Genomic DNA, 12,653 nt, shown 5'->3' on the forward strand with positions numbered 1-12,653 from the left:
TTCAAGCATTTTCTGATTCATGTGTGATCAGTGTTTTTATTTCTTTGAATATACAGTATATAGTGAAATAATACATTACATACACAACAATATTGAGATTAACATATGATGTTCATTGGACAACACGCTCTGAACCAGAGAGGTTCATCTCAGAATAGAGAAATGTTTCGTGCGTCATCTACTCACAATTTTACTTACATAAAGACTGGATTTAGTGCTACCAACTGTTGTCAGTGCCGAGAAAAGTTACGTGTAAATTGGGTTGCATCTGTCCAGGTGTTTTACCAACTGCAAATTACCTGGACCCCAAGTTATGGAATTAGAGCACTTAGGGTGGAGAGACTTTTGTTGTTGGGTGTACATAGATTTTCCTAACACGAGTAACACTATCTGCTATTGATCTAAAATATTCCAAGTAATTTTTCCTCTTTCTTTTTCTTTCCTTTTATTTCTTACTCCCGAATTTTGCGCCACCTTACTTCGGCAGCCAGGGTCGTTGCACCGCTCACCCGCACCATGACACGGCACTGATCAATACCACCTGCAACACTTTTCTCTGTTCACATGAATCGTAACTGGGCTGTTGTAATAACTTTCACTAACACTGTATACAGGTCTACATATACGTTCTTTCAACACAAATCAGGTGGTGTCCACTGAATACTTTTAATCTAATAAGCATGTTTATATTTCTCATGCCTTTCAGGCTATATCTCAGGCTTTTTTGACGTGACGCTCTTTGATCGCGGGGTCCTTTTGACTCGGGACCACTTTTGGCTCAGGGCCTTTTTGACTCGCGCCCTTTTGCCGGGGATCCTTTTGACCCGGCATCTTTTGACGCAGGGCCCTTTTGACTCGGTCCCTTATGACCGAGGCCCTTTTGACGCGGGCCCTTATGACCGGGGTCCTTTTGACGCGGGGCCCTTTTGACTCGGGCCCTTATGACCGGGGCCCTTTTGACGCGGGGCTCTTTTGTAGCGGGGCCCTTTTGACGCGGGGCCCTTTTGACGTGGGGCCCTTTTGACTCGGGCCCTTATGACCGGGGCCCTTTTGACTCGGGCCCTTATGACCGGGGCCCTTTTGACGCGGGGCCATTTTGACTCGGGCCTTTTTGTCCTCGCCCTTTTGTCCGGGCCCTTCTGACGTGACACCGAACGTTTTCACCAGAACATTTTGCAGATGCAAAAACGTTATAAAGGGAAATGGGTATAACTAATAGACCAGCAGGATTGGTTCTACAGACCTTAGTGCAAGTTACCTGGGGCCCCCAAAACGTTCCCAATCGGGCCCCGCACCACCTAAGGCCGGCCCTGCAAATTTGTACGCAGAATGATAATTTCAAAGTTTGTTTTTCATTGTTTTCAGGAATTGCATAGAAAGATCCTTAACACACCTTTTGATGTACTGAAACATCAGCAGGGTTGCCAATTCAGAGTGTTAATTTATGAAAACTACGATATCGTTAGTTCTCCCTTACAGTGGCCTCATCCGATTAGTTACCGGTGGAAATGAAAAATTATTTTTTCTGCTCCAGGTTTCCAAGCTACTCCAACTAAACAAACTGAAAATTAACGACAGAACATCCATACGTATGAGTTATGAGTCAATTTACGTTTTGCAAAAAAATTGATTTACATCTTAGGTTACATCTAGCAACACTGTATGGTTCCTAGTATACTTCAATCCTTGCTTCCTAGTTTAAAAATATGTGCATGAACAAGGCTTCATTTTGGTATAACCATTATTCGTGTATTACTTCAGGTTCAAAAGTTCTACTATCTCAAACTCCGGATTGCATTGTACATTTGACACCCTGTAGAAGTGGTTGATATCTGAAACTTCTGGTTTGAATAGAAGGTACCTACTCTTACAAAGCTAAATCGATTTTAAAAAAAAAAACTTTTCGCTATTTCTGATCTTTACTCTATGTAGGTCAATATTGAACCGGAAGTTGTGGTGGATTTCTAAGACTTTCGGTTTTAGTAGAAAGTTACGGATGGAAATGAAATATATTATTGAGACACGCAATTGACTGCACAAGACCACTTCTCGGTAGTCTAATTTCCTTCTTTTACCCTATAACGATCAACATTAACATTAGAAGTGGTTGCTTTCTACCACTTTCTTTTTAGTAAAGAGATTTGAGTCGAGATGGAATATATTCTTGGACGATTAATTGATCGCATTCGGTTTTCCTGACTTGATTTCAAAAAAAATAAAAATATCCACGGGATTTTTCGCAGGAGAGGGCAAAGTTTGTCCTGTGGGTTTCTATTTTTAATATAGTTATAATAAGAGAAAGGATATGCAAAGAAGTCCCAATGAGACTGATTTTATTTGATACCATCTCGGTATTCACGGTAGTTTCATGTGACAATCAGTACAAACTCCAGGAGCTTTTACTTAGTGGAGTGTTCAAAATAAAAGAGTGTGCATCCAGAATAATAATAAACATTTTTGCACAAACTCAAACTCATATATATATGCCCAAGGGTGTGGTACGGAAATTTGGGGGAGTGTTATGAGCGTTGGGGTGAGCAGAATACTCCCTGAACATAATATATATTTTTACAACAGAAGTTGTAAACGTAAAAAAGTAAACTACTCCACTATTAAATTCAGAAAATATTTGCTTATGCCCGGAACCTTAATACAAACTATTCATTTACTTGTTGGAGAGAGGAGAGGCCATACCATCCCTTTTGGAGTAAATGGATGTATTTGTATTGCAGTATGTTGCCGTGTGTACTTCACAACCGAGAGTAAAAGAACCATCTTAACGGTATCATAGCCACTTGACCGGGAGCCCCGCGAGCAGAATGGCATATATTAATTACATGTATTAGGAGCAAAATTTAAGTCGCATGTATTAATTACATGTATTAGGAGCAAAATTTAAGTCGCATGTATTAATTACATGTATTAGGAGCAAAATTTAAGTCGCATGTATTAATTACGTGTATTAGGAGCAAAATTTAATCATAGGGACCACAACACACTTGTTTGCTCTGGAGCCTAATATGCTGTTAAAACGCCATTGGAGAATAGATTAGACTGTAGAGTAGACGGCACTAGCGCGGGGCCCGATTGGGAGCAATCGGTCCAATCGGCTTAAGGCCGGCCCTGCCTGTTCGTCACAGAAATTTGTATTAAATCCATCAATTTGTTCTGAACTTCTGACAGGAAGAGATGGAGCTACAATTGAGTAGGAACCCTCGAAAGCCGGTAAATATATCATGTATAAAAATACCACCAAACCAATAGTATCAAATAGTAAATAATCATGTTCCAGAGTACCTTACTCTCGTAGGTTTCCATAGGTATCCATTTCAAAAAGGCTGAGTGAAATTTATTCCCATTGCTCCTTGATAGCTTGAACATTCCTTTTCAACTTCAAATATATAAATAATTTATTATCGTCTCTGTTGTAACTTTTTCTCAATAAATGTATAAAATATCACTACTGATGAGTTCTATGAACAGAGAGAACCAGATTCTATCTACATTATCAGTATATATAAATATGTAACATGTTCTTAAGTTGTTATTGCGTCACGGTATATTTCTATTGCATTACCTATTTTGATACTATATTTAAATTTATAATTATTTGATTATTATTTATAATTATTAGGGTTAGGATTTTATTGCACTATAAATGCGGGGAAAATGCAAAATAAAAAATGCAATTATGCACTAAAAATCTTTAAAAATGCACTATAATTTGAAAAAAAAATGCTTTCACAGAGAATCATACGTTACTATTTATTAGTGTATTACCTATATATATATATATATATACGTGGTTCTACTCTGTTGTGTTTTTCTCAAAAGAGGCACGTAACACTGAGTTGCAATAAACAACAATAATCATATGAAGGTTTTCGAATGTATGGCGCTTGTCTGCAAATAACGAGTTGTACATTGAAAAGGTTCTTTCAGTTTCTACAGAAACCACCGGAGCATATTCGAAATAGACCTTATCACTTATTCCTAGATCACTTTCTAATTTGGGCAGTACACATTTTGTGCCTGAAAGAATGTCCAATATCGCACACAAAACATGGTAACCTGAGTTTTTTTCAATACATCTGTCATTTTTCTTGACACTACCAATCCTACTCCCCCAGGAACACTTTCTAATGCACTTACTGCATTTTTGATTGAGTCAATTGAAGTTGCCAACTTGTCTCCAGATTTCTCTAAGGAAGTAATCACACCTAGTAGAAATCCAAAATTAGATTGAATGTACACAAGCTTACCTTGAATTTCAGGATTGGCCAGTATCTCTTGTACAGTTCGAATCACGGAATCTTCGGAGGGGTCGAAAGAGTCTATCGTTTTCTTCGCAGCTTTGAAGTTTTGACAATATTATTTACAGCCACGTTCCCCACCTGGTAAGAATGAGGCTAGGTGGTAGAGGGAGTTCAGGATGCTCAAACTTAAAAGCAGCTACACGTGATAGGGCCTTACTGAACACTTTCTTTACACTTACTATGAGTTTATCACAATCAGGAAACTGCACACGTATCTCTTCAGCCACTCTGTGGCAACCATGCTCGAGGCACGTAATATGAATCATTTTCGAATATAGTGCCTGCAGTGAGTTCGCTCCTTTTACCATATACGGTGCAGCATCGGTTACAAAGAGCAGCACGTTTTCGTAAAGGACGCCATTAGGCCATGAGAGATGCATTGATTTATCAAATAACTTACTGATCGTGGAATAATTGACCTTTTTCAGAACTTCGCAATTCAAAAGAAATGTTTTACCCGGCCCACTTTCCTGCATCACTCCAACAACAACATTCACTACATTTCGTCCTTCCGAATCACACGTTTCATCCATGAACACCCATATTTTCTTTCCGTCCACTTCTTGTCTAATACACTGTATTGTTTTCTCGTAAAGTTTGTTCACGTAATTCTTCCTTAATGTCGAAAAATCGGGGAAGGGTTTACCAGTGTATGTTTCCAAAAAGGCACGCAATGTCACGTTGTCCACTTTGTTCAACGGAATGTTAGCACAAATAAATGCTTCGCACAAATCTTCGAAAAAACAGAATGATTTTTGGATGTACCATATTGCGGGAGAAGTTGTTGCGCGGCGTTTGCTTCTCGTTTCTTGCCTCTTCGTAACTTAAGTCCTCGCGTTTGGTTGTCCCTTGAAGCATGCTGTTCAACGGTAAATTTTCTTTAGGCTGCAACTGCCGTATCACACACCTTGCAGTAGAGAACACTTCCATCTGTTGTAAATATTTTTTCACCTCCAAAATCACTCACAAATCGTTTAAGGTTGGAAGCAGTACTCTCTTTTATCTTCGGCATTTTAACCATATAAACTGCAGAATTAAGCGTCTACCAACAGCTCACCAAAACAGTGAATGCCAAGGTCAATGAACTCTCGCTCCTTCGCTTCATGTGACTAATCGCCAGAGACTGCAGTCTACAGACAGTGGCCACACCTACTCCAACAAATCTTTGAACTAGAATCGTGTAGAGCAATTTTCCTTGCATTTTATTTTGTGTAGGCGGAAGCATTCTGCTTCAATTTATCGTTTTTATAAGAAAAATGAGAATTATGCAGTTAAAAGTAAGAATAAATACTAAATATGCATGTAAAATGCCCAAAAACTGTAAAAAATGCACTTATATACAGAAATGGGCAAAAAATGCACAAACAAGTTTGTCTTAAATTACTTCTTTTTAATAAAACAGGATTTATAACACAACAAGCAATGTTTATACTAATCCAGAAAAAAGTTGCAAAATCATCAAGATCCTAACCCTAATAATTATAAATAATAATTATATAAATAATTATTATTTATAATTATTTTCTAAATGTATTCTGTATACAATTGCTGCATAAGTTCCATACGTAAATAATCTCAATATTCATAATCTCTCATTTACAAAAAAAAAAAAAAAAAAAGTCTTACCGGTACCCCTTATTCAGAGGTATTTCTGTAATAATAATAATAATAATAATAATAATAATAATAATAATAATAATAATAATAATAATAATAATAATAATAATAATAATTTGACTTAGCACAGTGAACCAATTGGGATCTATCTGAATTAAGAAGAAGCGAACTAAGATTAAATACCTCAGAATTAATGCTGACTGGGAGCCAATGAGATGGCCACGCATCACGCGGCCATAGCTCTCCATGGGCTGTAGAACCACAGTTTCGTTTTAATAACATAGTTTTTACAGTTCCGACGTCCCTGCATCCTACTCTCATCGTAACAGCCGAGAGCACTATGAAATAAAGAATGAAGACATTGTCTATTCTTCCATCCCCTGGTCTTTACAACTTTTGTCTCGCTCTGTGCTTCTCCCTGACCCTGCTGCCGCTTCCACCTGTCATTTTCTTTGTATGTGACTGACCTTCTATGATATTCACAGAAATCAAAGATTTTTTTTTTTTTTTTTTTTTTTTTGTCTCTGTCTCTACTTTAGATTTGCAATAACAACATATCAAAGTGAAATTTCATTTTGCTTCACTCTTTGAAGAACAGAATTCAATGTGACTCTTTAAAGAACAATACAATTGATACCATGTCCGAAGAGCTCTCCAAAGATCTGATAAGATCAGTAACTGATGAAGACAATACTTTTACCAAACCTGTCTGTTCAATTGTGTTACTCGTGTGGCATAGAATTCGCAGGACTTATACTGGTCTGGTCTTTTCTAAATAGTTGAAGTGACCAAAAAACATGAAAAAGTGACCAAAAGCTCATCAAAGTAACTTTAAACCTTGGTGCCAAACTTGGGCATAAGCTGAATTTTACAATTTTTGTTTGTTTTCCCCAACCAAAATAGGGCCGGCTGGATCATAGCTGAAATACGTAATGAAATGAAATCTTTGAGTTTTACGTCCCACGGTTATGCCGGCTAGGCTAAAGGAGACGGTGATGATGAGTAATGAATGAAATGGTGGAATGAAGGAAGTGGGAGAACCCCGAGAAAACCCACGCACACGGTGTTTATCCACCACAAAGTTCACTTGGCGGGGGCTGGGATCGAACCCGGGACCCCAAGCACCAGAGGTGAACGCTCTACCACTGAGCCACCGCGGCCCCGGAAATACGTAATGTTTAACATGTTAACATTAAAAGTTATTTTGCTTAAGTTTGTCAGCTAATAAAAAATTGGACTACTTCTGTTTAGAGGTTCATTATTAATTACTTACTTTGCACGATTTTGTATTTCAACTTTGATCTGGATGGGGCAAGGCCAAATTTCTGTATTTTCATTATGTCCAATAATGCATAATTAAAGTAATGTAATTAATACATAGCATCTAGATTACCAGTACCTGGTAATACAATATAGTAACTGGTAATACAGTTGGTTTGTTACAAATTTTGTTTTGATACCACATGATCAGTAAACAATAGATGGCTTCTACCAACATTCCACATACAATGAAAAGTAAACTGTAAATAGGTAATATATGTCATTCTCTAACACAATAAGGTCAAAGCAAATAATGCGGATTATGCTTATACCCTTATCATGAACTTTTAAAATAAATTACAAATGTTAACTAAAAATGCAGTTGCATACAAAATGAAAAAAAAAAAAAAAGCAGTAACAAGAACGTATGCTAACATATTTTCGTATGTTCACATAAACTTAGTCTTTCTTCATAAAGAAGTGAGTTGTTAAGGATGATTTTTTTCTTATCCACCACTTTGTGCAAGTCATGGTCTGTTTCTGTTCATCTTGCAAATCTTTCCTTACTTTCTTCAACCCCTCTAACATACCCTGCGCAAAGTGCACTTCAGTCATGTCCTTTCTTTTCACTGCTGTTTTCAGACGTTCAGAAGCCTGAAACAAAAGTTCATCTGCTTTTCTTTTCATACCATCTTCTTTTCTTTTCTGTTGCAGGATTGATTCCATGTCCTTAATTACCCTTTTTTCCTTTTGTCAATTTCTCCATCACCTCTCTCTTTTCGCTTGTTGCTTTGTTACATTTTTTTCTTTACTACTACTTTTTGGCCTTCCTTCTGTCTTAGGTTTACTAAGTATGCTTTGTAGTTACGGTAAGCAGACCTAGCAGATGTAAGAAGCTTCTGAGTTAGGGGAACCAGTTCTGGCATTATTTCCAAATTCTTCATCCCAGACATTATATTTAACTTAGCATTGGGAGATCTTAAAGCCATTGCTGTGCAATCTTCACAGAGCAGACGACGTGGCAGTGAAACCATGCGTACCATTTCAGCACTGTCATGATTTAGAGACAAACTTTCACCACCGTTGCTACTATAGGAAACTTGAAAAAATTACTCCAGAAATAATCTATTCGGTCACTGCAAAAACATCCTGAGAAATTCTCAGGTTGAAGTAACCGCAACTCATCACTCAGTAAATCCAAGTCAATGTTGAGGAGAAGAACGTTTGCCAGATTTGTACTGACACACTAAGATGACTTCACATTTTCCGGATGAAGACAAGTGGAAATTTCAATGATTTCCACTGTGTTTATATAGTGTCATGTACTGAGAATACATTTTTCTTGAAACTAAGCATATCTTTCTCCTTCCAGCTGCTGAATGGTAACCTTCCTTCCCCACATTTCACTTCAGCAATTTCTTTTTTTAATAACATATTTTCCTCACTGCACTTTCATCCAATTCAGTCAAAGATGTAACAACTTCTTTCTTCACAAATCGAAGCAAGAAAACATTGCTAACAGTTTGAAGTTTAGAGTACGAACATGTACAAGGGTTCCTCCTCCTGAAGCAATTATGTGATATCCTTGAAAAATTTTACATTTGGGATAACAAAATTTAACTGCGCTTTCATTGATGGGTCTTTCAAAATTTTAGAAATTGACTTGCATTTTCCAGTAGCCATAAGGTTTGATTTCTTCAGAGGAAGAAACTTGACGAAATACTCCTGCAAAGCACTCAGGAGTTTCACGCTCTAAAGTTTCTGCCTTTGCAAAACATAAATCACACGAAAACATGACTTTATCCCCCGAAGAAAAGTAACTCGCTATGAGCCCTGAATTTGTAACAAAATACCTCCTGCCTCGTTCATTTTCGTTCTCTTAGATACCCGCAGAAGGAATCTCATTGTGTGGGTACCAGTTCTTGATTTTGGGCTCATAATGGGGCGTTTACACTTAGTCGATTTGCGTTCGATTCAGTTGAATTGACGTCACTTTCAACTTAATCGACCGTGTAAACGTTACTTCAACTTAATCGCTTGTTGATCGAAGGCGACTAATCGACTGGCAACTGAATTAAAAGACGTTCTATTTTCTGTGGTTGAAATAATTGAACACATCCATCAATCTGATTCGGCCTAGTTGCTTCGATTTAGTGGCAAATGCAGCGAGTCGATTTAGTCGTGCGACTAAATCGACTAAGTGTAAACGCCCCATAAGCGTGACAAGAAATACCTGAAACAGGTTTGTCCCTTCAATTAGTTACGGTGCAATAACGTTACATGCTTGAATAACGTTACGGCATCATAACAAAAGTTGATGTTATATCTTGTACCTACCGAAATTAAATAACCAATAATTTTGTTACAGAGAGCTATTTTCATTGTTACAGTTACGTTATCCACCCCTGATCGAAAGTACATTTTTGACTTTTTAATTATTAGTATTTTACTCCCGTAGCTTCAGTAATAAAGATTTTCCTTCCTGTTTTTATGTACTCTATATTCTTTGCATTTATATCTCAAAAGATTACCTTCCTTAAGGACATTTTTTATGACAAAACCTGAAGTTATTTATGGTTTCTAAAACATGCAAAAAGAGTAACAAATTCAGAATGTTAATAAAAAGGTCATTAGTCAAATTAAAATAAAATGACTCCCTATCACCCCAGGAAGAATGAAAAAAAGTATATATATTCCATTCGCAAATGGTAAGTATATCATCGATGGATTTTTTTTTAACCAAACATATTAAAATTACGGCAATGAATTAAAACAAGTACATGATTACAATTAAAAATTATTATTTCAACGTATCGGATTTAGGTATTTCGTTTCTTAGAGGAGCAAATTTGAATTCATAATTACTCTGATATTAATGATACATGTTGCAATTTTTATGTTACTCCTATATTCAAGTATTTACAAGCAGAGCATCTATCTATCTATCTATCTATCTATCTATCTATCTATCTATCTATCTATCTATCTATCTATCTATATATATATATATATATATATATATATATATATATATATATATATATATATATATATATATATATATATATATATATTTCTGACGTGTAACCTAGTTTCAGAATATGAAATAGAAGTTTACAGATTTTGATCGAAACTTACTACTAGATAAAATCAATAAGACGTGGTCATTCTTGTATCAGCAAGAATAGAATTCAAACAAACCTGACATCTTCATAATCTAATATTCTGGTAGAGCCTTTCAATTCCATCTGTGCCAATGCTGGCGCTTCTATCGATGTGTGTTTTCCCTCCCTCCCTCCAATGAGGAGGGACAGCGTTGCCACATTGAAACACCTTATTTGAAACACCTTAATTGTCTATAAATGAAAAGCAATACAAATCACCTCCATTACTCAAAACAGTGTTGGGGCCGCGGTGGCTCAGTGGTAGAGCGTTCACCTCTGGTGCTAGGGGTCTCGGGCTCGAACCCTGCTCCCGCCAAGTGAACTTTATGGTGGACAAACACCGTGTGCGTGGGTTTTCTCGGGGTTCTCCCGTTTCCTCCCACTTTCTTCATTTCATTCATTACTCATTATCACCGTCTCCTTTAGCCTAACCGGCATAACCGTGGGACGTACAACTCAAAATTTCATTTCATTTCATTTTCAAAACAGTGTTGGGTAAGTTTCGCTATCGAGACGCGACGAGATGCGAGCAGTGTCCCCTCTCGTGACCAACACTAAAAGTATTCCATATTACTTCTTAGCTTACATTTCTCATGGTTTTCGCTTTCCAGTGTAATCAGGCCATGATTTCAAAACGAGTTAAAACGAGCGAGCCATTTATCAAACTCGACTCAAGTCGAAACTCGACGCGAAAAACATGAAATCCGCTCGGAACTCGACTCGTAAATATTACTTTTGACTTGACTCGTGCCCATCCCTATGTGTTAGAAAAATGGTTGCTTATTATTATTTTGCTAAACTAATTATATAATAATAACAATGTTGCTATGTAAAATTAAAAAGACAGAATATAGAGAAACATTACACTACAACTGACAAAATGAGAACACATGAACTGGGGGGTGAATCAAAACTTGCCAAAAACTCTAAAATCGATACAAGCTTTTTAAAGCTAGTTGTTCCAAACTCTATAATCAACGGGACTTTAGGATATGCAAACTGATCTAAAAGAGCTCTAATATTACATACCATCAACATTACATCAATAAAGTAGGTCTGCTCATCAGAACACAGTTTATTCATATTAACCCCTTACTGTATGTCGTTAATTATGGCACCCTAGTTGTTGATAAATATTTCTCGCCGGGGCACCACTTTACTTTTAAATTCTGTTCACCACCATCTTCAGCTTTTAAGAAAAAGCATTCTTTCAAATATTCGAACGATAAAATATCTTCATTCTCCACCTTTATAAATTCAACACCAATCAAAGTAAAATAGACTACAAGTACCATTGCACTCGTAGTTCAGTCACTGAATGTATTGATTTGGAGCTGTCAAAATCTAAGACAAAATCTTCCAGGTGCTTGCAATCAGTACACATGATTTCCCTGAAGCTGTGCTCATCTTCCAAAAGCAGCAAGTGGCACTATATTTTGTTATAGAAATAAACAAATCAAATTGTATCTATGAATGTATTTGCAAGTCTACCAACATAGTTCGTAAGGCGAAACGGGAAAATGCACATCGAGATTTGCCGTTCAGCCTTACATTAAGATGAAAAGTGATAACAGGTTTTACATGCAAATTCCATTGCTAGAGGTCATAAGGCGAAACGGAAAAGGGCGAACAGTGCAGGAATCGTCGGTCACTGACATCGTTCATGCTCCATTGTTCCATTCTGAGAAATTCACTTACAGGAAAGAAACATTTGTTTCCGAAAAAAATACATAGGGTCTATATTGTAGTTATTCATCCGAAATGTAACGCGAAAAAAGTAACGCAAACTAGTACGTTACTTAAAAATTTGTTATGCGTTACTGTTACAGTTACTTTGGAAAAAATGTAACGCGTTACTAGGAAATGTTACTTAAAAAGTAACGCGTTGCGTTACGTTACTTCCCAACACTGCACGGTTGTGGGTAGTTAATGGGGAGTGCGGAGTTGAGATGGAAGAACGAGCGAAGCGAGAAGCCGAAGAAAGGTGGGATAACGCACTACTAGGTTACTTAGGTTAGGTTATGTCTACTTCGCACTTACCTTAGTACGTACTTACAAGGGACATCACCCAATTGTCCGGCTCCGATTTCAATGAAATTTTTCTAGCCGATAGAGGACATATATGTATTATTTGTGATTGCAGAAATTTTTGACATCGTGCATGTTTTCTATTTTTTATAATTTTTAAGAGTTCTGATGTGGTTATTAGAGATTACTGCAGAAATCCCTTACTAACCTTTGTAAACGTAGCGTTAATGAAAGAACAACCATGTAGATACATATAAGACCTAGGGGG

The sequence above is a fragment of the Thermobia domestica genome, chromosome 11 (genome assembly GCF_964235325.1).
Source record: "Thermobia domestica chromosome 11, izTheDome1.hap1.1, whole genome shotgun sequence".
In the NCBI taxonomy this organism is placed as follows: Eukaryota; Metazoa; Arthropoda; class Insecta; order Zygentoma; family Lepismatidae; genus Thermobia; species Thermobia domestica.